A 26,845-nucleotide genomic window follows, 5' to 3' on the forward strand; every position below is an offset into this window, starting at 1 on the left:
GCTGGTGCAGCAAAAGCCTCAGGCTTCCTTGCACCATATGGATAATAATAATAATAATAATTACATAATAAAAGGGTTATTTTTTCCTGTTACCATGTTAGGCAGCCTTGCCCCTTTTTGATGTTTCCAGTGGTATGGATTTTTTAGAGAAGAATTATGCCTGATGCAGCTGTTGATCTCGTGGCGGTTTCAGACCAACAGGCAATAATACTTCCTACAGGTTTTTAAAATTTCTGCTCTTTGTCCTCCAATGCTTCGGAATGTACATGATTCTACTCTTGCTGATGAAGAAAGAACTAACCAATGCCAAGGTTAGAATCATCGTTTTTCCAATTAAGTGTTTCTCTCTCTCTCCCATTCATCTGGTCCCTTATCCAGAAGTTGCGACTGGAGGTGGCTCAGCTTGCTTCGGGTTCTTTGATTTTAAAGAAGTGAGCATGTTTTACGTAATGCAACATAAACTAAAATGTTCTACCATGAATATGATGGTGATCGCCATTTACCAAAATTTTTTAAGAGCAGTAGCACACTGTATGCGTTGCCTGTAAAATCTGATGCTTTCATTTTTATTTAATGTCTCTTTTTATCCATGCGTAGCTTTGTTCGTTTTCTTATTTGAATATATATTTTTTTCAATTGTCTTTTTTTTTTTGTTATAGATAACTTATAAATCAATTCATTTAGTAATTGTTCACCTTTTCGAATTTATACTGTATAATGTTCATCATATTTGAAATTATGTGAAACATTTCTGATAGTATCATCACTGTAATAAGAGAATATGAGAAAAGGAAACAACGGTTTTTACTTTTTAACATTTAAATACTAACAGTATACCATCAGTTCATAAAAAACACATTACTGACAATAATTCACAGTTTAATATCAAAATCACAGATTAATTTGCAAAAAAAAAAAAAATCATACAAATTATAATCAAACGTTTAAGTATTATCATAATCTTATTCATCTTTGCTTTTTCTTTGCATATGTATCAATCATATCATTTATTAATTTTTCTGATAACTCATTCGAGCCTTCATGCAATCTTGCAATACTAAAATAAAAATTACTATTTTTCTCCGGGAGGGGGGGATTTATTCCAATGGAGGTAAACTCACCCTTGGTCACTCCCCCCTAGATTCGACACTGTGTGATAAAAAAGAAGATCAGACACTTTTTCCTGTTACCGGGAAAAGAATAACCTTGCGTTAAGGAGAGAAAAAAACAAAAAAAAAAAGTCAACATCAGGCTTTTGTTTACTGTGTGAGGAGAAAAGACTTATCAAACATGATAATCTGAATCTAAGAAATGAAATTAGCATAGACATGTTTCTTCAAAAATAAAACATACATCCCATTATTACACAATAATTTTCAATTAAAGCTGAACACTATTTTACCACATTCATGCTTACTGTTTAACACGGCAATACACACATGTCGTAAGTGTGTCATTTTATTTTGAAATACTTTTAAATACAGTATTATTTTATATAATTAAAACCTACATTTCATTGTGAAAAAGTCTGAGCTCTCCTTTGTCGATTTTAAAACGTAGCAATTCTAAAACTTGTATCAGCAAAAATCGAGCAACTTGTATAAATGCAAGATGTATGAACCTCTTAAAATATGCTGATGCAAATCTGGAGAGAATTCAAGACATGTTTAGAAGGTATCATCGGGTTGAAGAACGTTCATGTTTTTAAGAGTGTGTACATTACTTCGGTGAAAGATAATTCAAGTTGTAGTTTAAAAATTGGCAAACTTATTCACATTGAACTAGAGTTGAAGTGGTGATACTATAAATTCTCCACAAGCACCAGCATTAGCGGTATGGTATGGTATGGTAGTTTCACCACTATAATTTCCCTGCTCGGGTTTAAGCATTCCACGTTCGGGGTCAGGAATTTGTTCCAGTTTCTCCGAGTCGTTGAATGGAGGAGGAAGAAAAAAAAAAAAAAAAAAAATGTTTGCCGAGCATGCATAGTGGAAGTAAAACTTCTTTAGGCAAACATTTATCACTTGACCGAATGAATGTCGCTGGCGACGAATCTGCATGAATGGGAGCCACGGAGATAAGAGATGTTCCGTAATAAAATCTAGTTTCGGCAAGTGCTGTGGCATCGGATAATATTTAAAACCATTTGACTTCGATAGAGACGGAGTCACTTTGTTCTTGAGAGAGCCACAACAGCTGTTACAGGCCGACATCTCACTTACATCCTCATTTGGAAATGCTGTTTGAAGAAGAGCGTGATCTCGAGCTGCTAGAATCTTCACATCGTTCGTGAACCAAAGCCGATCAAACACGAATAGCCTGAACTGAAATCATTATTCAGGAATGTACGTTTAAACTTCGCGTGGGTGAGTCGGTGTTTCTTAAAATCCTGTTGCTGCTCCAGCTGTGTATTACGTGTTAAATGATTTGATAAAGTATTTCTGGCAGAATTTGCAGTATTGACTTCCTCTTCCAAATTCACTTCTAACATTTCTGGGGAGATGTAAGGCTCTGAAGATGTGGATGGACCTTCTCCCGCTTCTTTCTTCAACTCACGCTGTAATTTCTTCCTCTGTCAAAATAGCTTAGATCTCTCCTTTGTATCCCCACTGCACGTATACGTGCAGTGGGGATACAAAGGAGAGATCTATGGGGATACACTTCGGTGGCCCCACTGCACGTATATTGCTCTTTACAATGCTCACTATTAGTCTTCGACATGTTGAATTATGAATTTTTTTTATTAAATACGGTGGATAATAATGCAATTAGTAGGGGTACTGATTGGGTCATGCGTTGCTCATGCCTGGTACAGAGTGGTACAATGGTAAATCATTTCGTGTCGCATTTTCTTGGAGATTTCTGTCAATCCAAGGATGCAGTGTACGTGTGCTATATGCCTTACAATGCTCACAACAGTGGATCCCCGCTTTATGATGGACACCCCATAACAAAATACCGTTCGCTATATGATTTGTAGTACGTGCCAGTCATTGTGATCAACGTTTACCATTTTAATTCAATTCATAAAATAGGGTTAATAGCAATTCTAACAAGCGAAAATAGGAGGAATATTATCCAGAGGCTATAAAAGTAAAGATATAAGGCACAGATTTACACTTTATTACCTTACCAATTAACAAAATTAAATGATATGTGAGAATCAGAAGAATATTTTCTAGTTTAAAAAAAGAAAAAAAATAATAACAGAAGGCATAAAGTCAACTACAACGGATATTCCCAGGTGGTTATCTTCCAAATTACTAACCAAGCCTAACACTGCACTTCGTGGATCACATGAGAACTAGCCGACCGGGCTAGCCAGGTGGGTAAAGTGCCTGCCTGGCAACCCAAAGGTCGCGGGTTCGATTCCCGCCTCGGGCTTGGATCAAAGTACTGCAAAAACCTTGGGAGGTGCACTATGGCCACAGAAGCCGATGCGCCAACAACTACCAAACATCCACATGCGAACTGGGGAATTTAACCTAATACCATAGTTAGCTGTTCAGAATGCCTGTAATGTGTTCACTTATGGCAATGATCGCATTTTCATTGCGTTTCTTGTCAATCCACGGAACCCAAGTTACTCCCATCTGAAAACTGCCTGGAGCAAGCCTAAAGCAGTTTCACTACAAAAATAATGATAAAATTATATGCTTTTTAGACTAAAAGCTACTATACTGGCAGCCTTTCACAGTTTTTCTTCTTCAAGAGGTTTGTTTGTTATTTGGTTTTTAGGAGCATTAGCAACTAAGACCATATTGCTCCGAGGATATGCAGTGGTCATTCCCTGACGTTTCCGCATCCTCCGTATTTGGTGATCACGGGCTCGAACCCCGGTCTAATCAAGAAGCGTGTGCTACGCACTGCTGCTCCTGCCCACCTGGCTACGGAGGCGCCTCTTCAAGAGGAGTGTTTCCATTTACAATGGGTTTCCTCAGAACACAAGTTATTTTTTGGTAGGAATTTTTTCTCGCCATAAAGTGCGGTTCAAGGTGTCTTGGTCGGTTAAGCCTCGGGCTGTCATACACTCCCGTACTCCATCCATCCATATTAGCTACTTAAAAAATAAATAACCCCATGAAATCGAAGTACAGTAGACTTTCAGAATAGCGGCACCTTCGGGGATTCAACATGCCGTTATTTCGAATTATCTAGAAAGTTTTATTTTTAATATATTTAATGCAGAAACAATGAAGCTAAATAAGAAATAGAGAGATTATAAGAATGCAATTTTATTAAGTAACTGCACATAAAAAAACAAACATGTTGTGACTAAGCATTAATGTTATTCTTCTCTGTATGAGGTTTATTAAGTTTAGGAACCACAGTGGGGGTTTTTCAATTAAAATAAAGGTAAAACAGCAGTCTAATCCATGATACCAGTACAGAATTCACTTTAAAAATAGCGAATTTTTAAACAAATAAAATAATCACGTGACTTGTTTTCTTTTCTTTTTTTTTTTTTTTGGCAATGCAAGACATCAATGAGCAAGCTGAATGCTGATGGGATTCTTCCTCTTGCTCAGATTAAGAACTTGAGGGGGCACAGATTCAAATTGAGGAAAGACAGTTGTAGAATAGATGGGTGGAAATTTGCTTTTAGCCAGCAGGTAGTAGACCTCCGTAGCCGAGTGGGCAGGAGCGGGAGTGCAGTAGCACACGCTCTTTGAGTAGACCGGGGTTCAAGCCCCTGACTGCTGAATACGGTCGATCTGCCAACCCGCACTGGACCAGTGTGGCAGATTATGGTCCATTTCCCTCAACATGAATTGTTGAGGAGGCTTCCATCCTGCAGTGGGTTGATAATGGCTGCACTTTACTTTTTTTAGTTGATTGGTGGAATAGACTTTGTTGTGGAAGTTGATAGCCTAAATAAATTTAAGGCTGAGCTGGACAGGCATTTGGAACGAATGGAGAGGTGAAATTGGAGGGTTTTTTTTTGTTTGTTTGGCTGATGCTGAATAAGCTTGCTTTCTTGATTCACATACCTCTACTAATGCTAATCTGCACTGTATGTAAACATCCGATCTCAATGTGCCGTTATTTCGCCAGTCTACTACAGATCACAATTTTTTACGTGACCTTTTTTTAAATAAAATACTGTAAGTTATTTGTTGAATAATTACAACTGTTATTATAAAAGTCGGGGTACGTAAATAAAAATCTGGGGTAAACTTGAAAACTAAATCACGCATAACTAATGAGATTTCTGGCCTTACAAATGTGCTCTAGAAAATTATATCACAATTTTATTTCTAGGCACTGTGGCTGCCCATTTGTTGAACTGTGTTTTCAACTATCGCTTTATTAAAATGTTCTAAACTGGAAATTAGAAATTATTCAAATAATAATTACCACAAAATTATTTAAGTAATTTTTTTAAATAAATAACTTGGATCTCTTATGCTAACCCCTCCCCAAACATCTGCAGGTAAAAATTTTTAAAAAGTGGCTACTCTGAATCCAGTAAAACATATATTCATTTAGGTGGTAGTCAGAACACAAATGTGATGAAAAGAAAATTTTTTTTGATTAAAAACAAAAACAGAATTCAAATCATATAGAATACAAATAATGCACTGTTTTAAACAATAAACTTTTAATTAATGTGCTAAACATTAACATCTGCAAATTTAGTCAGATATAGGGTTACCCATACCTGCAAACAGCAAAAAAAAAAAAAAAAAAAAAAAAAACTACATCAAAATGATTTGTCAAAATTTAAGGAAGCAAAAGTGTTCCACCTGTCATATGCAACTTATCCAATTCTTTTCTGAAGCATAATTTTGCTATTCCCTGAGATTTTTTTTATTTATGCCCTCTGGTTCTTGTCTCAAGAGGGAGGAAGAGACCTTCCTCGTTCGTGTTTTACTTAACTCCTTCAGTACTTAGCACACCTCAATCAGTTTTTTCCTGACCCAATTAATTAAACTTAGTATTTATTAGCAAGGTCAAATTATGCAAGGAAGTGACCTTTTTCTGTATCAGTCAAAAAATAAAATTAAAAAAAAAAAAAAAATGCTAAAATTCATACTATTCCCATTCTCACAAGGTAACACATCCAGTTATTACAATAATATAATTATATTATTGTAATAACTATCATATAACATATATTTTTTACTATTACACACAAACACACACACACAGGGAGGGAGGGAGTTAAGGAGAGAATCGGATCCAACAGGCAGAAATTTGAGTAGGGGAGCAGCAAAATTAAATAAATTACTTACAGGTGCCGTTTAAAAAAAAAATGGTTGAAAACCACTGATCTAATAGAAGCAAAATCTTGAAAGGAACATCACTGCCTTCACAATATTTTTCAACCTCGGGAATGAAGCAGCCTTTAAACCAATCCTCAAAGAGAGAGATATTGTTACCCGTGCTCTCTGCTTTGATCGAAAATGCACGGGTAGGGTGGCTTTATTGATGCCCTTAAATGCACGAGGATTTCCAGAATGGTAAACAAGCAGCAGTTTTAATCTGTACTCTCCCGCTGCATTAGCCCCTAGCAAGAGCATGGCCCTATCTTTTGACGCCTTGAAACATGGCATTGTATTTTCCTCTTTGGCAATGTATGTTCGATCTGGCATTTTTTTCCAATACAGAGCAGTCTCATCAATGTTAAAAATCTGCTGCTTTGAATAGCCACCTTCATCAATAATTTTTTCCAACACATCACAAAATTTCTCTGCAGCTGCAGAAGGGGCACTGGCAACTTCACGGCATACTTTAACGTGATGGAAACTAGCGCGATGCTTGAACGTATTAAACAACTTGTTGCTTGCCATGCACTTGGATTGGGGTTCGCCTTACTTATCCTTAATCTTTATAAATACTTGTTGCTTTTGCTTGAATGGTCATTAGACTCTGGGGCACTCGCTTCTGAATCTGATTTTCCATCCATATTATTAACAGCTGTTCCATCTTCGATATAGCACCTGAGTGCTGTTTTGTGATCACTGTTGATCTTAAATGCGTTGATCCTTTGACTGTCCTTTAAAATAGTATGCACTGTTGAAGCAGCAAGTCCTAATTCCCTTGCAGACTTCTGATGACAAACTCTGTCCTGCTTCTTAATTAATCATCTTCATTTCTAAATCAATTTTGTTTCATTTCCTGGCACTACCACCACTTATACTTTTTGTTGGTCACTTTCCCTTCGTCATTTTAATACATAAATAGGAATGAAATTTCTGAAAATTTGTTTTTTATATGATTGAACATTTCGGTGATGGGGAACACATTTCTCTATAAGAGCGTAAAAACCCACACAATTGCAGTTATCTGTATTAACACAAATGCAATAAGACTGAGTTTAATACCCACTTATAAATAGATTGCACTAAAATTGATTCTTATAATGGAAACATATGATAATAATGAAAGTGTAGTGCAATCTCCATTATAAATATGACCTTTTAGAGGGATAAATAGCTTAGTGATATAGTGAAATTTTCAACTTCCAAGGACTTGGAACGAATTACAAAAAAAAACAAAAAAAAACCATGTTATTACAATATTTTCACAATACCTCTATTTTTTCGTACGTGATGCAAAATACGCTTCCATGATTTTTTTTTAAGTTTGCACCTGCCGGCAAAAACTTACGTAAAGTTGAATTACCATAAGTCGGGGAGTTCCTGTACTTTCATCAATATCATTAATGAATACAGAAAAGAACAATGGGCTGAGCACCAGACTCTAGGACTCCACTAATAACATTAATCCATGAAGAGGAAGTCCACTGATAATTACTCTCTTCTCCCACTCCACCATCCTATCATCCATAGCACTAACTCGGCCTTAACATCGGCAGTGCTCCAATTTGTACAGCAATCTTATGTGCAACAGTATAAAAACCTTTCCTGAAATCCAAATATATTTTGCATCTAGCTCCCTTGCTACTGAATCATAGTATCCACTCTAAATTATCTCCTCTTAACGAACCCATGCTGTGACTGAAGTGTAACTGCACCCTGTCTAGATGCTCCTGCATTACTTTTTTAACCATTGACTCCATTATTTTCTCTGGAACAGAATTACTCATGTCACCCTTTGATCCTTCTTTGTGAATTGCTGATTACAACTGTGCATCTGCAGTCCACTGGGGCCTTCCCTGAATCCAAAGATGCTCTCATAATGATGGCTAAACATTTGCTTACTTCCTTTGCTGTCTCCCTTAATATAATTGGATCCCATCCACCCCAGATTCCCTTTTTATGTTTAACTTCAAGTGTTTTTCTTCCACTTTCACAACAAGTAAGGCGGAGATGCATGTTTCCACTACATAATCCAGATCTCATTTTAAGGAAAAACTACCTGGCCATTTCAATCCCTCCTTTTATTTCTATATCTGGTTCATTTTTGTCATTAATCCAGCAGCCTAGATATTTGAACTTGTTGACTCTCCCTATCAGCTTTCCATTTAACATGAAGTGTTGCCATTGCCTAATTAAGTACCACGAGCTATCTTGCTGACATTAATCCTGAGGTCAATTCTTTCACTTTTTTCATTCATATGATTGAGGATTATCTATAAGTCCTGCATCTTGTACAAATCACAGTGTCATCTGCATAGTTAAGGTTATTAATTACTCCATCATTGACAGATATTCCCTCATTTCTTCAGTTTAACACTCTCTTGAAAATGACATCTGAGTAAATGATAACAGGAAAGGGAGAGTACACATCCTTGGTGTCTCACTCCACATTCAATGTTGATGTTTTCTGTCTATCTGCTATCAACTACGGCTGATGCCACCTGGCTTCAGTAAAGGTTTCTGATTATTCAGATGTCCTTTTCATCATGGCTGGACTTGTCAAAGATCTCAATGAGTTCGGTGTGCTGGATTGCACCAAAATCAGGGGAGGGCAACTTCCGGTCTGCAGTGTTTTCAAAATATATAACGAATGGCCCACTAAAAAAATATATATCATGAAATTATGTTTATTGTAATTTTCATCATATTTGCTATTATTAAATCATTTTTAAAATTTTGATTGTGCAATGTCTAATGAATCATTTGAATTTTCACCATATATCATGGCTCAAGTAAGCAGCGCTGTTGCCAAAAGCAAGCATTGCATCAATTTCTGGCAACACTGATAAGCAGGCATAGAGGTTCCCGGACTCTCGGCTCTGCAGAATGTGATTACAGTGCAAGCATATTGTGCATTTCAACATCAAATGTCAATGAATAATTGACAGATAAAAGTAAATAATCTGGAGATGATTTACCATTTTATTTTTATGAAAGTATTTATTGAAACCTATCGCAACACATAATTGAAAACCTAAGGTTATTAAGGTTTTATAAAATCTTTGAATTTATATAAAAAAAATTAAATTTTCAATTTAATTTTTTTTATACAGGCAAACCCCATATAACACAGTACTTCCACAACACGGTTTTGCTCTAACACGACTGATAAATTGCGGCAATCCTCACACAACATGGTTAGAGGATTGAGGCAAATAACATGGTATTTTTGAGCTTTTGTGTGGGAAAAACTCTGCTATTATGCTGGATGTAATTTTTCAACATTTCCATTCTTTTTTGTGACTCCCCACTTTTGGCTCACAAAATAAAATACTGGGATTTTGGAAATCCCAGTATTTTATTTTGTTGGAAAATCCCCGTGTTAGGTTCTGTGCTATTGAACTGATGGGGAAAAAAAATCTAGATTTCAAAGTTTTATTACTATTGCATAACGTACTAGACCATCTAAAAGATCTGTCATCCAAATGTTGAAGTTGTTCCTACCACCTAATACACTTCATTACCTTTAAACCTCATTACACCAGAAAATCTTTACAATGTATTTTGGAAAAAATCGATTTTGAATCTATTGAAAATGTTTTTAATTGCAGACTAGATCGGAATCGTAGCTTTATCGCTCAAAGTAACACAAACCGTCAACATTAACTGTGTGTTAGAAAAATGTATGGCTAGAGTCAGTTCATTCAGGAAAGATGGTCGAAATTACAGAAAACGGAATCTGTGAAATAGTAGAACTTGCTAGGTTGGTAGGAGGGGAAGGTTTTGATGATATGACTACTGAAGATGTTCAAAAATTACTGGTAGGAAAAGAGGCGGGCAAAGCGGATTTTGTGGAAATGGCATTGGAAGTAAACTAAATCAATTCAGAGGATGATAGCACAGATGAAAATTCTGAAGTTCTAAATTTTACACTAAAAAGCATACGGGAAGGCATCAACTTACCAAAGCAATTAGAAGAATCTTATTTTTTAAATGCAGATCCTTCGACTGAATGGAGCACCAAGTTCAAAATGGAGCTTCAAAAATGCTTAGCTCCATACCATTAAATTTACAAAGATCTATCAAGCAAAAGCAAACAAGCCCAGATTACTGATTTTTTAGAGAGAGCAGAAGATACACAGTCTAGATGCTGCAGAAGAAAGTTTAGAAGGCAAAGATATTCAACAACAGAGAAAATGCTCTTGTTCGATTTTGTTCCTCTTCACTGCTTTAGCAGCAATGAAGAGGAGGAAAATTAAATGAACATACATTATCTGGCATATATGTATTACAGTTTATATGACATTTGTTCAGTTATTACTATTTTGTAAAAAAAAAAAAAAAAAAATATTACGTTTCCAGTAGTTGAAAAAAAAAAGCGTATTACTGTTAGCTTTTGGAACATAACCCTCCTTTCTGTACTGGTTCTTAATCCCGCATAACAGTTTCGCACAACACAACATTTCATAGGAACCTAACTACTGCGTATACTATAATTGTAATTTTATCTTGAATTTGTATTCCGTTTTTCTTATTAATAAAATTAATTATATGTACAAGTATGTATAACTATAACAATAAATAACATAATACTGTTTATGACAATTTTTATTATATACCATTCTAATAATCCTAAATATCGTGAAAAGTTAAAAAAAATTTGGCATGCACGTATCTCCGAGACATTTTATTTGGCCTGTTAAATGTTACTTCAAATTTTTTTTTTCATTTTGTTTAAAAAATATTATAGTTTCTAATTTGCTTTAAGGAATTATTCAAAGTAATTGAATAATTCAGCTCCTAATTTAATCATTGTTAATGCTTTATTATAATAATTATTAATAGTATTTATTTTTATAACTCTTTTATTCACTTTTAATAACTTTTTTTCCTTTTAAATCACTTGTTAGGAAACGGATGAAACCACCCAATTTTCTGCTTCCAAAACATACCACACTGTGTAGCATAAATTTTGTGAGGGGAAAATCAACAAGCCTTTCCACATTAATGAAAGGCAAAGGCACATCTCTGCCATTTCACCACAAGATCCAAATAAAAAATTTATTACTTTATTGTACAGAAAAGTGACAATTATTTCCCTTTCCAAAATATTATTGTATATAATGGACATTTTTTTTAATTATTATTATTTATTTATTTATTGTTTGCAGCTCCAACCAAACTGGTCATGACAACTCTGCTGTAATTGTGTTGATACCATACTGATAAAGACTAATCAGTGAAGTGGTGTAAATGTGCCAGTGTAATGTTGAGTTATGTTGTTGTGTTGACTGGCTGGCCACTTAACCCAGATGGTAGCAGGAACTGCCACCCACTGGTTACCATCCCTAGCTTATGGCGCCAAGCCAGGTATTTACTAACATTCCTGTTATTAGTACGATCTGAACTATATTCCCTGTGGAAAGAGAAGGAAGTAAAACGTTGATTGTCATCTAAAATATGCATGTTGAATTTAATGGTCATGCACTGTTTCATCATCCATAAGGGGCTATGGGAAATAATTATATTTTTAATGTCCTGTGCAATATTTACTGTATATTCCAGTTACTGTACAATACTTTTTTTCTCTAAAAAATGGGCTGAATTTGAATAGTGTTACGTAAAATAATTTGAGGTATTTTTATTTATTCATTTAATTACTATAATATAACCACCCAAAATTTCAAGAACTGGTAAGTCTCAGGTTGAAAGATGTTGGGAGGTTTAATTGTACAATATAACTCCAGGGGCTCACATCTGGTGAGTGCACACCCAGGGCAGTGGCAGATTAAGGATAGCTGGGACCCCTAGGCAAATTATATTTGGGGCCCTCAAAAAAGAATAAAAAATAAATAAAAGGTAGGTGGCAAATAAATGAAATTTTGTACTTTTGAATTTTTTGCCTAAATTTTCGCTTAAATTAATCAAGATTTTTATGATGTTTACTGAAAACATTAATCTATTTTAGAACACCATAGGAAAATGTCTTGGCTTGGGGACCCCCAAAGCCTGGGGCGTGCCTCATTGCCTTAATGGGTAATCTGCCACTGACCCAGGGTCCTGAGCTGGATATCATCATTCTTCTCTTTCTTGGTTATTCCTTTCTACTTCTGACTCTCTCTCGCAGGGTATCTCAGGAATTTTTTTTTTTTTTTTTTTGGCTGGTGCAGCATAATTTTCAGGCTTCATTGCACCATATGGCTAATAATAACAATACGGCACGGTTTCTGGGATACAAACAATAATGAAAAATTAATAAACACTAGGAAAAATGATATACAAACTAATCAATTAAATGCATTAAAAGTTGCTTTCACATTTAAATGATTTGTAGGAACCACTTATTACTAACGATAAATTTTTAAAAAATAGAATTAAGTATTGTAAACAATCATTCATTCAATGGAATACTTGTACAGAATGTAACAGAACAAGACAACAAATGGGTGGGCAACAACAGAACATATTCTAGAATAGAATATGGATACTTAAAATAAATAAAGTAAATAATAAAATAGAACACAATTCATATCTGGATCATTAATTTTCAATTCAAATCTCCGCAGAAAAAAAATAATAAATAAACAAAATAATAAAAAAAGGATTTATGATAAAATTGAAAAATGACAATTACATAAAATAAAGTTCAACACTCTTCTTACCAGCAAAAACCTTTCAGATGTGCTTTAAGTGTTGTTATCACACCTGTCATATCCTTACCAAGAGGAAACTTGTTAGTAAAGATCTATTAATTTCCATTAAACTAAATATACGAACCATCTTGAAACAAAAATTTCAAACACCTTGACAGGTTACGCCAAGGTAGAACTATGTCTACCTCGGAGACTGAGCAGAAAACTCATTATTTCGTCAGTTCCCCGAACCAATAAACGAAGCATGCGCATTGTAAACGATTACTGTTTAAAGAATTCAGTTATTGTTGCTAGGACAGTTTTATCGATAGTATGATATCATCGAATGTATTATAATGGAAAAGAATTTCGAAATTCATTATATAAGAAAGAAATGCATGTATTTCGTTGAATAAAACTATTTCCTTGATGTCCCTTTAAACTATTCAAGAATTCATTGCGAAGCACTCCATAATGACCACCCCCCCACATTAGGACAACCGGCCATACTTAACAAAGGGCAGTACAATTCTACTTGAGGCGTATGAACGTCTTTACTTGTGGTGCAGCAGGCTAGCCACTTAACAATGGCCAGAACCAACTACCCAGGGGCTACAGAGTAGTAAGATAAGATAAGTAACTACTCCGGATGCATTACGGCCAAGCTGCCAATGCACCATAACTAAATAGAAAAACAGAGCCCAAGTATACGCTTAGTTGCCACTTTATTAGGTACACCTATCGTTTTATCGAAATGAAGCACTTCTTCACGTATCAGGCGGGTAATTCTGCCTGGATTTAACATAGACAGCAAATCGACAGGAATTTATAGACTATTATATTATATATATATATATATATATATATATATATATATATATAATATAATAGTCTGACAGGAATTTACAGACTTTTATATATATGTATATATATATATATATATACAGTATATATATATATATATATATATTTTTTTTTTTTTTTTTATGAAAAACACGAGAGGTATTAGAATCTACAGTACTTAGTACCGTGCTTGGGTTGGAGGTTGAGAAAACGAAAGAAGACATTTGACTTGAAGATTCTTGCAGATTTTAACTTCTGTGAATTGTAATTTTCAGGAATACGTATGAAGGAAGGTTGCTCCAGAAAACGGCAGTTGAATGAATAGACGAGGAAGATGAAAAATTCATTCTGTAAGTTTGAAGTTGGTCAGTAAATGGATGTTGGCTGGTGGCGGCACGTGTTCGGACTGTTTTGAAAGAGAGGGCGGGGATTAAAGAAGCCAATTCAGAAGAACAGTGCCCATGGAAGTATCTGTAAAAGAGGCATGCAGCAGAAACACACGTCTATGAGACAGCGAGTGGAGAGACTCTGTTAGAGATGAGTCATTAATTAACTTAACTACCCTTTTCTGAATGGAATCTAGAAACCTGAGAGAGGTTTCTAGATTCCATTCAGATGTGGGAACAATATTCCATGGCTGGGCGGATTTGCGATTTATACATAGTGAGCAGCTGTTTGGAAGAAAAGTAACGCTGAGAGCGAAAGAGAAAACCAAGTTTTTTAGATGCATAGGAAGCAATATTTGTAATGTACTTTTGCCAAGAGAGATTACAAGTCCGGGTAGTCCCCAAAAGAGATATATCATTTTGTCTAGAAATTGGAGTGTCACCAAAGATAAGCATAGGAGCAGAAGAATCCTTTCTGAGATAAAAGACAAGACTGAGTTTTACAAGGATTTAAATCAACTGAGTTGTCATTGCCCCACTGGAGACCTGAAGATCGGCATTTAAGGAATTGGTAGCGGATATTCGAGAAGCTGAAGCTGATTGAGCAGGACCGGGTTTCTCAAAATTGAAAGTGGAATGCAATGTGCTATCATCGGCAAAACTATGGATACGATTTCCAATCAATGGAAGAAGGTCATTAATATACAAGAGCAAAAGAGTAGGGGAAAGAACTGAACCTTGGGGGACACCGGCATTAGTGGAGAAGTTAGAAGACAGAGTGCCATCTACCATCACCCTCAGTGAGCGATCAGAGAGAAAACTGGATAACCAATTACTAAAAACAGTTGGCAAACCATAAGATGGAAGCTTGTTTAGAAGACCTTTATGCCAAACACGATCGAAAGCTTTTGAGATGTCAAGAGCAACTGCTTGTGTTTCACCAAACTTTTCCATTGAATTTGTCCATAAATGGGTAACATAAGCCAGAATATCACCAGTGGATCGACACTGACGGAATCGATACTGGTGATCGTTGATCAGATCGTTGATCGGAAGGTTTCTAGGTAGTTTATGAGTTGGCAATGAATTGATTTCTCCATTACTTTAGAAAGAGTAGAAGTAATTGCAACGGAACGATAATTGGATGGGAGGGATTTGCCACTCTTTTTAGGAACTGGCTGGATATGAGCAAATTTCCAAGAAGAAGGAAAAACAGCTTTGAAATATGAAAGTGAAAAAAAAGCGGCAAAGAAGAGGAACACAGGTTTCCAGAATCATCATCATCATCAGCCATTATCAATCCACTACAGGATGAAGGCCTCTCCAGCAAATTTTCAGTTCCTTCGTCTGCGCGGTAGCACAGTGGTCAGTGAGGCAGGCCTCACTCACCATGTGGGGTCGCCTCACTGTGTATCTTATGTCTATAAAGTTGTATCGTCACCGTCCTCCCCACACCGGGTGGAAAAGGCCTGGGTTCGAATCCCGCCGATGACGCGAGGAACTTTAATGGGCTTTTTTCACTCCGTTACTGAGTTAGTCGGTCTCAGGCGTAGATAGCAAGCTTTTTCTCCCCAGTAACTGGGGATTTTTCGTCCGGCAAAACAGGCAAATCGACCATAGAACATACGCAAATTTACAGACATAAATACGGGTTAATGAATTTAATTACGGGCAACCCTAAAATAATAATTTGATTTTTTTTTCAGTTCCTTCTGTTTTGTGCAAAGGCCATCCATTTAGTACCACAAAGTCATGAATTTCATCTGTGCATCTCCGACGTTGTCTTCCAGGTTTTCTTCTAGCTCCTCTTGGGTACCATTCTGTTATTCTCTTAGTCCATCATGTCTTCGAGCTATGTGTCCTGCCCAAGACCATTTTAGTTCTTTAGTTTTTATAAGAATGTCCTTTACTTGAGTTTGCTGCCTAATCCATGTGTTTCTCTTCTTATCTAACAGTCTGATTCCAAATATAATTCGTTCCATCTTCGCTTGTCGTTCTTAGTTTCTCTTCCATTCTTTCGGTGAGTGCCCAAGTTTCACTTCCATAAGTGATGGTGGGTGGTATACGTTGGTTCATTATTTTACGTTTCATACAAATTGGGATATTACTCCTCAGTATGTGACTATATTGTATTTCCTGAATGCTATCCATCCAAAATATTTTCTTCTCTTGACTTCCAGCCATTTATCATTATTACAGTTGATGACTTGTCCCAGATGAGTATATGACTCCACCTTTTCAATTACTACTCCTTCAATCATTATATCCCTTTCTATGGCATATTTGTTCATCATTACTTTTGTTTCAGCCATATTCATCTTTAGTCCAAAATCCTTACTAACCGCGCATAACTGATTAAGATTTTCCTCCAATTCTTGGGGATCGTGGCTTATGCCCACAATGTCAACTGCAAATCGTAAATGGTTTAGGTACTCTCCATTCACATTGACTCCTTTCTGCGACCAGTCTAATCTTCTGAAAGCTTCCTCAAGGGAAACAGTACACAACTTTGGAGATATTGTGTCTCCTTGTCGAACTCCTTTCTCAATTTTAAATTTGCTACTGTCTTTGTCTAGTCTAATAAAGAAGGTAGCGTTATCACATATTTTCATAAAAATCATAATATATGGGGTATCTATGCCTTGTATTTCAAGTGCCTGGAACATTGCCATATGTATATGGAGTCAAATGCCTTTTCATAATCCACAAATGCTAGGCATAATGGTGTTTTATATTCATTTGCTTTCTCCATTAACTGTGACATTTCGTGAAGGTGATACATTGTTGAAAATCCTGTCCTAGCCACCCTGCTCTTTCGGTTGATTCTTATCAAGTATTCTTTATAATCTGTCAGTAATGATCCTTGTGAACAACTTGTTGATGTGAAATAACAAGCTAACTGGTCTATAATTTTCAATTTCTGATTTATCTCCTTTCTTGTGCAGAAAACCTATGGTTGCATTATTCCACTCCTTAGGCATCACACCTTTTCTAATGCATTTTGTGAAGAGTCATGCCAGTTTTTGTGTCATGTTTCTTCCTCTCAATTTTAACAACTCTACAGTAACTTCATGTTCCCCCGGGGTTTTCTGATTCTTCATTTTCTTCAATGCATGTTCTACCTCATCAAGAAGGATATCGGGTATATGGTATGTGTTTCTAATTTGAGATCCATCTTCCTCACTGATGGCATCATTCCCTCGCTCCTTGTATAATTCTCTATAGTAGTCTTCTGCTGTTTGAATTATGCTTTCTCTGCTATTTATAAGTACACTATAGATATCCTTCAGTTTCAGTATCATTTGTCTTTCTGTATTACTGCTCATGGCTGTTGATTTAAGTTCTTTGTTTTCCCTTAACGCTTGTTCTACTTTTCTTGTTTTAAATCTTCTTGTGTGCTTTCTGGGTCTCTTTCTAATGGTTCTGCATAACTCAGTATACTCAATTTTCTACTTGTCAGTATTTATCTTGCTGTTCATTTGTCATCTTCGGTTCATCATGACAAGTGTTTCTTGACAAATTTTTAGTTATTTGGATTTCTTTTTACCTATAGGTTACTTGGGATTTATCACTTTCAGAAAGTTGAAATATTCCTCGTCGATATCTTGTTCCTGAGCAGTCTGCAGAAACTCAAACTTGTTCTTAAGTTCCAGTACATACTGCTTTTTCTTATCGTCTGTTATCTCAAAGACCTTCGTATTATTTACTCGAGTCAGTTTTTTCCTTTCCTTTCCAACATCTATATCAAGTGTGCATCTTACCATTCTGCGATAACTTCCAACATTTACCTTGTTCAGCACGGTCACATCATTCACGATATATCTTCTGTTATAAGGATGAAGTCGATTTCATTAGTTGTTAATCCATTTGGGTTCTTCCCTGTCCACTTTCTGTTAATCCTTTTCTTGAAAAGAGCGTTCATTACTGACAATCCTCGAGATTCTTTTCATTTCTTTCACAAATTACAAAATTTCCTATAGTTCCCCTTTCTGCACTGTTTTGTCTCTTTCCAACCTTAGCATTGAGGTCCCCCATAATGATAGGGTAGTGGGTTTTCTGTTCATCTAGAAGACTCTCAATTTCGGTGTACATTTCTTCAACCTCTTCATCATCGTGGCTTGATGTTGGTGCATAAATTATTATAACTTTTAGCTTATACCTCTTTGAAATCCTCACTAGTATTTTTTGACACCCCTTAGCGATGTACTATTGAATTCCAAAATGCTGTTTTTTTTATCTTTATGGACCAAAAAAGCCAACTTTCGCCTCCGCTCTTTTCATTGTTTCCATTGGTGCACAGCACATTTCCACTTGATAAACTTATAAGTGGTTCATTTCTTCTTCTTCTTGTTTCAGCCAAATCGACGATATTCCAGTTCATATTTCTAATTCTTTTTCCAGCTCTAATACGCTGTCTTCACCAGTTTCGAGAATAAGTGGAGAAATACCATCAGGACCTGGAGCTTTCTTAGCATCAAGAGTCATCAAAATCCTTCTGACATCCTTTTGATGGAAGATCACAGGAAGCATTGAATGGGGCATGGTGGGAGGTGTTTTACAAAGATCATTCCTACATGCGTTTGAAGAAAAATGAGATGCTAGCAGGTCAGCTTTATCCTTGGCTGAAGTGACAACAGAACCATCTGATTTTGATAGAGGTGGGAGCAGAGATGGCAAAAGTTGTGGCCAATCTTTGGCAAGCGACCAGAATGCTCGCTTACCATTAGGGCAGGAAGAAAGTTTTCTACACTTAGCCTGTTCAAAATGTTGTTTGTACTGATTAATAACTGCTTAACAATTATTGCGAGCTTTGGTGTAGGCAGAAAATGAAAGTGAAGAATTATAAACAAGCCAATTACGATATACATCATTTTTCTCTTGAACAGCAGTAGCACATTTATTGGAAAACCAAGGTTCAGATAAAGGACGAGATTTTAAAGCAGAATGTGGAATAAAGGATTTAATTCCTAAAAGAATAATTTCACTGAAACGATCTGAGCAAACGGTGACATCAGAATTTTTGAAACAGTAATCCGATCAAGGAAAAGAAGAAAAGAAATCTCGCATGTCATCCCATTTTGCATTCTTGCAATGCCAAACAATACGAGGTTGGGAATAGCCATGAGAAAAAGGTTCCATTTGAGAAAAGATAATCACCACGTTGTGATCTGAGGTGCCTAATGAACCACTCCCTTCGACGTGTACTTAGTAGGGTTGTTTGTGAGAAAAATATCAAGCGTGTTGGCTGTAGGATTGTCTGGTAGTCTTGTAGGTAAATGAACAATCTGTGTAAGGTCATTAGAAATTGCAAAATCCTCAGCGTCTCGACCAGCTGGGTCTGTGTGACTGGAAAACGGAAGCCAGCTGGAGTTGTGAACATTATAATCAACAAGGAAAATTTCCGTTCAATACGGCCTAAGTTGCTGATGCACCTAAAATCATACAACGACAACAACAGCAGAAAATTCACTACTTAAAGATACTATACGTGTGCAAATAAATAAGTAAATCTCTGTTTATTTTCGAGAAGGCTGAGCTAAAAGTTCTTACATATTAGCATTAGCATTAGTTGAGGCATATGATAAAAGAAAGCAAGCTTACACAGCATCAGCCAAAAAAAAACCCTTCCCATTTCACCCATCCGGTCGCTCCAAATGTTTGTCCAGTTCAGCCTTAAATTTATTTAAGCTATCAACTTCCACAACAGTAGATGGAATTCAACCAACCTGGCTCAGGCAAACTTCCGCAAATCTATTCTGCAACTGTCTTTCCTCAATTTGAATTCTTTAGGGGAGTTAGACCCTCAGGTTCTTAATCTGAGCAAGCGGAAATATCCCGTCCACATTGAGCCTGCTGAAACCATTCAAGGCCTTATTTACCTCGACCAGATCACCTTGAAGGTGCCTAGTCTCCAGATGCTGCAACTTGCAGGACTAAAGCCTTTCTTCATTAGCGCACCCCTTTGTTTCTCTCACCAATCTTGTTGCCCTTCTCTGTTATCAGTCTAGCAACTCTAAAATAAGGTCTTCATAAATGTATACAGTACTCAAGGTGTGGCCTGATAATTGTCTTATATAAAGGGATAATCACCACCTTGTCTCTGCTAGAAAAATTCCTATATATCATTGACAAAACTTCATGACCTGCTCTGGCCGCTCGTCTGCTATGCTCAGAGAACTTCATATCTGACTGCACATTTATCCCCAGGTCTCATTCGTTCTCCAACTGCCGGAGTCTAGTACCACACAGTTGGGTTATTGCTACCCACATGGAGTTCTTTGCATTTGTGAAAGTTAAACTTCAGTTGTCATTTCTCAGTCTATCTGCCTTTTCTAGATCCTGTTGCAGTAGCATACTGTCTTTAGTGTCATTAACAACCCTGCCAACCTTTGTATCATCTGCAAACATGCACCTTAAGCCTGATTTCCTTCACCAATATCATTGATAAATTCACAAAACAACAATGGGCCTGCACCGAACCCTGGTGACTTCGCTTATAACATTAGTCCACATAGAGCAGGGTCCATTTATTACCACTGTCTGCTGCCTCCTATTCAACCATCCCTTTATCCATTGCAGTAACTTGCCCTTACTGCCAGATCTCTCCAATTTGTAAGCAGTCTTCCAGGAGTAACAGTATAAAAACCTTTCCTGAAATCCAAATATATGATATAAAAATTGCATCCAGTTCCTTTGTGACCACATCGTAGTATCCAATCAAATTTGTTAGACACTTCTCCTTAACAAACCCATGCTGTGTCTGAGCTATTACTGCTGTCTTGTCTATGTGATCCTGTATCAACTCTTTTACTAGTGACTCCGTTATTTTCCCTGGAACAGAATTTAAACTAACAGGTCTATAGTTATCTGTGTCGCCATTTGCATCCTCTTTGTGAATTGGGCATACATTTGCATATCTCCAGTCCATGGGGACCTCCCCTGACTTTAAGGATGCTCCCATAATTATGGCTAAGGGTTTGCTTACTTCTCTTGCTGCCTCCTTCATTATAACCTGATAGATTCCATCTGTCACAGGTGCCTTTTTTTCAGTTTAACTTCTACAATTTCTCTCTCTGACACTTTGCTCTCAATTATTACAAAATCACTTAGTTCCCTGTTAGAGTTTGATAAACATCTGGCATTTCCATCCTTGAATAACTCCTCATGTGTGAATGTAGATACAAAATACTCATTCAGTTTATCAGCTACTTGAGCAAGATCATCAATAGTCGATCCGTCTATGTTAAGTGGACAAATCTGATTCACCTGCTTCCTTCTAGAGTTTTCATATGTAAAGAACTCTTTGCTGCTTTTGTTTTGCGTCCTTTCCCAAAGATTTCTCGTAATCTGCCTTCGCCTATCTAACCTCCTCTGTGACTTGATTACAGACTAGCATATATCTGCCATAGGCTTCTGCGTTGTTTGATAATTTATATGCATCCCATGTATTTTTCTTCTCTGCCACGAGCATCATTAATTCATCCGACATCCATTTAGGCCTTAACCTTGAATAGTATTTCTTAATTGGTATGAAAAGCCTAGTAGCCTCCAAGATCAAGTTCCTGAAGGCTTTCCATTTAGAATTCACCTTTGGTAACATCTTCAGTTGATCCCACTGTATAGAATTTAAAAACTGTCTGAGTCCACCGTAATCAACTTTATGAAAACAAAAACCTTTCTCTTTACCCTTTATGGTAGTTACATCGTTAAATAAATCCCACATCAGCAGTACACCCTGATCACTGTTACATAGTGGTTCCTTCATCTGAAAATTCTTAATGCATGAATAATCACTGCTGATAATCAGATCAAGGGTATTACTACCTCTGATTGCCCCTCGAACATGTTGCTGTAGAAAACAGTCCTCCAATAAATCGAAAAAAGCCTTGCTAACGTGCAAGTAAACAACTGAAGCGTCCCTGTCAATATCTAGAAAGTTAAAACCCCCATTACAAGACATTCTGATTTACTGGCCCATTCTATTTCTCTGCCCAACTGTTCATTGTACTTATCAGCATCATTAGGCCTTTTATATACTCCTACTCTCATTTTCCCTTTCGCAGTGTTTAATCACACCAAACAGACTCAACATTACACTGTCTACCCGTGTCAACTGGATACACTTCCTTAGATTTTATGTGTTTCTTAACTAAAAGCATAACCCCTCCTCCCCTGTCTGTCCTTTCTGTACACATTGTACTCCCCAAATTCGAATTCTGCACTAGTTATATCTTTGCGACAACATGTCTCTGATGTTCCAATAATATCTGCCTTTGATGTCTTGATCAGCAGTTCAAATTCATTGATTTTATTTACTAGAAAAGTTTCCTGGAGAAAATCCATTGAAATCCTTGCCTTAGTCCGACTAAGTCAGCCACATTGTGAAAAAGGCCGGAGTGTACAGTCTAGAGTGTATTTTGTGTCAAACGGCACCAGGGGTTTCCCCATCTCCATGTAGTATACTTGTGGGTGTAAAACAGAACACTGTGAATGCTAGCGGTTTAAAGGTATACGGATTTTGCGTACGTGTAGTATCGCGTAACAGTGTTCCTCTGGTCATTTAAAATAATTTTTTTTCTGTTTATACTCCGGCACGACAACCAAGTCAGTAGGGTTTACAATAAATCGTCAATACAAATATTTATCGTATTTAGTAGTCACGGGCTTGAACCCCGGTCACTCAAGGAACGCGGGCTATGCACTCTCGCCCCTGACCACTCGGCTACGTTAGCCGCTGGGCCCCTAATGGGACCCAACGTTGCCCACATCATGCCCCGTGGAGGCAGACCTGGTACACCAGTATTATAGTTATTTACTTTGGCAGGTCTAGTTACCTAATTTCCTGAGATTTCAGCGGCTAGGATAGGGCCTAAAAAAAAACAATATAGATAGGGGTCAGCCAAAAGGAGTACTGGTTATGAGATTTGATGTCGTTATTAAATTTTTGGGTGTAGGGCTCAAGCAGTTTAGAGATGATTCGGACCCTAGTTGTAAGTTAGAGAGGGGGAAGACTGAAGGCTGGGGGGAAAAGACAGAGATAATGACGTCATAGAGAAGATTACCCCCAAAATAATGGAGCAAGCCCATATCCCACCAGAGGGAAAAGAGGGGTAGTGAGAGGAGGAGAAGAGCAGGTCACCTCACCCTTCCTGCCCAGTGAGTGGAGGCAAAGGACTATGCAAGGTGTGTGGCAAGGAAAGCCTAATAGCAGCAGCTGAGCTGTGCTAGTGGAGTGTAACACTCCTGTCTGACTTTTCAGATTCTGGTGAGTCTGATATGTCAGTTCTTGTGGTGACACTTGGGGCTGTAAATCATGTGTTTCGTCTGATGTATACTGGTTACTACGAGTTCAGAGCTTTCAGGTCTGGTCGTTAGGTGTGTGGTTGTCACTGGACCATGTCACTAGTAAGGGTCTCTCCTGGGATTCTGTTCCTGTCTGGTAATTCCATTTAAGCAACAGAACCTTCAGTGCGCCACCCAGGCAATAGCCTATCTGCGCAAAAGTCTTAATCTTTTTAGTTTTATTACAATTATTATTTGTGTGAATTATCATCACTACTATGGTTATTAGGCCAAAATTATTCTAACATTTCTGTTGATTAAACAGTTTATTATTTCGGTCTTTAGCCTGTGGTCACACAGAGATAAGCGAATATCCTGTGTGACCACAGTTACCGCCCCTTCCTCGTGGAGGAAGACCTCTACTCGTAAGGCGGCTAAAAAAAAATTTTTATCATAATAAAATTATAGTCTCACACTAGGTCTCTCTCCAAGCACAGCACTATCTCTAATCATAATCTGTTCTTCTTCGATTTAAGGCTATAGCCTTTTCATATTCAGGACAGGTATGGTCTACGGCACTATGTTCTGCTGTCTGTTTTTTACGCTTGCAATTTATACAGCAAGGTGACTTTTCCTTGTTCTCACAATCTCTATATGAATGACCTTCGGTGGAACAATGTCCGCAGAACGCTTTCATTTTACAGGTCTTCGCAATATGGCCATAATTCATACATCTGTAACACTGGGTTACCGTGACAATGTCACGGACCAGACAAGCGGACCAATTGATGAACACTTTTCCTTTTCTGATCAACTGTTTGTGGACAGGACCTGCTATCTGCACTATCCAGTTATTCAACTTCTTGCTCTTTGCCTTGTTCACAGATATCACATTGAAACTTTCTTGGTACACTTCTTGGTTTACTCCATAGTCTTTTAAGTTCTTGATCCATAATTGTTCTTTTAACTCATCTTCATTCACATCTAGTTCTACATCGTAAATCAAAACTTTAGGATTTCTCTTCGGTACCTTTTCTACACACAATTTTAGTTCTTTGAACTTTGGACATTCAGCGAGCATATCTATATCTTTTTCTGATTCTACTTCGAGGACGATCTTATTATCCAGAGCAGTTCTTAGATTTTGGACTTTAACATGTTGTAGCTCAGGTCTCACATTTCTAATTAGGTCTTTTTTAATATCTTCACTACTTTTATGTTTTTTGTTCTTGGTGGTGATAATTGCTACCCGGGGCTTTGCAACACACTTTTCTTTTAATACGGTAGCATATTCCTTTTTATTTTGTTCTTGAGTACCTTTCTTTTCAACTTTGCTCACTTGTAGATCTATCTCCAACTTTACTATAACCATTTCTAGGTCATCCCATATTTCCATTATCTTCGTTGCTACATTGCCTGTTACTCGGTGTTCTCTTTGTAATAGGAGAGCCCTTAATCTCTCTCGTGCCTCCACTATTTTTTCTATACTAGTTTCCACTGGTCTTTGTCCTGAACTTTTAATCATAGAGTTCAACAACTTCTTCATGTTATATATCATTTCAACTTTCTTTTCTGGTGTCCATGCCTCCTGCCTTCCCTTTTTAGAAGCTGTATCCTGTGGTGTCCCTTCAGGAACTATTTCTTCCACTTCTTCCTGAACTTCAGAGTTTTCACTCTCTGAATCTCCTGAATCACTATCCACATCCATCTCAATATGTGCTTTCTTCTTGGAAAGAGAGCCAGCGCTCGACTTTTTACCAAACATTAAAGGGCTGTAATTGCCAACTATTTACAACTTTTAACTTTACAATACAAATACAATTTAACCAAATTCACTCTACCCCACCTAATCAATGCCCGTTTAGCCGGTTAGGGGGTGAACCCCTAACCGCTCACCCCAGACGACGAGAACGTAGGGCAGCTAATCTATGCACTTCGTGCAACAGAAAACTTGAAACGTAACAAATCAATAAAGAAATTTATTCCTGTCTGGTAAGTCAAAGTTAGAGATGTACGTTCATTGCAGTCTGACTTGGGAGCGGTTTCAAGGCTCTCGTCCATTTAATCGCTGGGTCCCCAGAGCTGCATAATATCAGAGTTAGTGAAGAGTCTAAATCAGGAAGGTACAAAACAGTGTTAAGTCATTCATGGGACAAAGGTTCCGTCCAAATATTGATGGTAGTCAGGTTGACCGTCCTGCTTGAATTTGATCAGGACAAGTTAATCAGGTGTATGTTGTTGTTCCAGTGGTAGGGATCTTCTTCTTCTGAAGAGATCCTGGCAGTATTGTAAGAAGGCCTTGTACTCTCTGTCGCTGTCCAACAAGTAACGCTCCTGATGTTTTGGATTGAAGTTAATTCTGGTAATCAGAGTGCAGCGAAGGTCCTCATACAAAGGGCAGTCACACGTTAGGTGACTCCAAATCTCCGCAGTGGCAGAGGTGGGTCATCAATAATTGCAGGATTTGAGAGCTTGGCTCTGATGGATCCATGACCTGTTAGCACGAAAATTGCATGCAGGCCGGGGGAGAATCATGAAGGAGACTTGGGATATACCTTATTGATATGTGGAATAAATTTCCTATGATGTCTCCTTTAGGGGAGTTAGCCCATCTATCTTGCCAGGTCTGATGTAAATGGAGGTTAAGGCTCTTCTTTTCAGGCTTCAAGTTGGTAGTGGGATCAGTGGTATGTTCCATGGTCATCGATCACCCCCAGGTCCAAAGGGAGGGCGCCTGCCAGCACCTGAAGGGCATGGGTGCTGACAGTAAGGCAGGCCCGAATAATGGTAAGGAGGCTAAATCTTTGAATAGTTTCGAGCTTCTTTCTGTTTACTGCTATTTTTGCTCTCCGATACCATATCTCAGCAGCGTATGTAATCGCCGGTAGAAGTACGAGCCGACCGGGCTAGCCGGGTGTGTAAAGTGCCTGCTTGGCAACCCAAAGGTCGCGGGTTCGAATCCCGCCTTGGACTTGGATCAAAGTACGGCAAAAACCTTGGGAGGTGCATTATGGCCACAGAAGCCGATGCGCCAACAACTACCAAAAAAAAGAAAATAAAAGAAAAGAAGTAGAAGTACTGCTCTGTAGAACAGCGAGAGAGTGCGGCGGGATTGGGGCGGTTAAGGCCCCAATCCCGCCGCGTAACTCTGGCGACCAAGGCTATATAGTTCATTAACTTTCCTGCAAGTGTTTCAAATGTGGGAGGAATGTAAGTCCTGAGTCGAAGATTATTGCTAGATATTTCAATTGAGATTTTTGTATGAGCGATTACAGCAGTTACTGATAAATAGGAAAATTACCTTGTGTCAACAATTTGGGTTTTAAAAAAATGGCTCAACTGAAGATACAATTAATGCATTGCTAAATCATGTACATAATTCAAGATTTAATTATGAATTAGCTTTATTTATAGATTTTGAGGGGGCATTTGATAC

General features: G+C 37.4%; 1 protein-coding gene across 1 annotated transcript in view; it reads right to left on the bottom strand.

Moving 5' to 3' along the window:
• LOC150078284 (uncharacterized) overlaps window positions 1–13,133 on the bottom strand; it is a 32,905-nt gene extending 19,772 nt beyond the window's left edge. The window contains exon 1 of the mRNA XM_090384236.1: window positions 12,929–13,133. The gene's annotated coding sequence lies outside the window, so the exon portion shown is untranslated. The remainder of the gene's footprint in view (window positions 1–12,928) is intronic.
• Between the last annotated feature and the right edge of the window lie 13,712 nt (window positions 13,134–26,845).

This window comes from Mastigoproctus giganteus, chromosome 11 (assembly GCF_048544385.1).
Source record: "Mastigoproctus giganteus isolate SK-2022 chromosome 11, ASM4854438v1, whole genome shotgun sequence".
NCBI lineage: Eukaryota > Metazoa > Arthropoda > Arachnida > Uropygi > Thelyphonidae > Mastigoproctus > Mastigoproctus giganteus.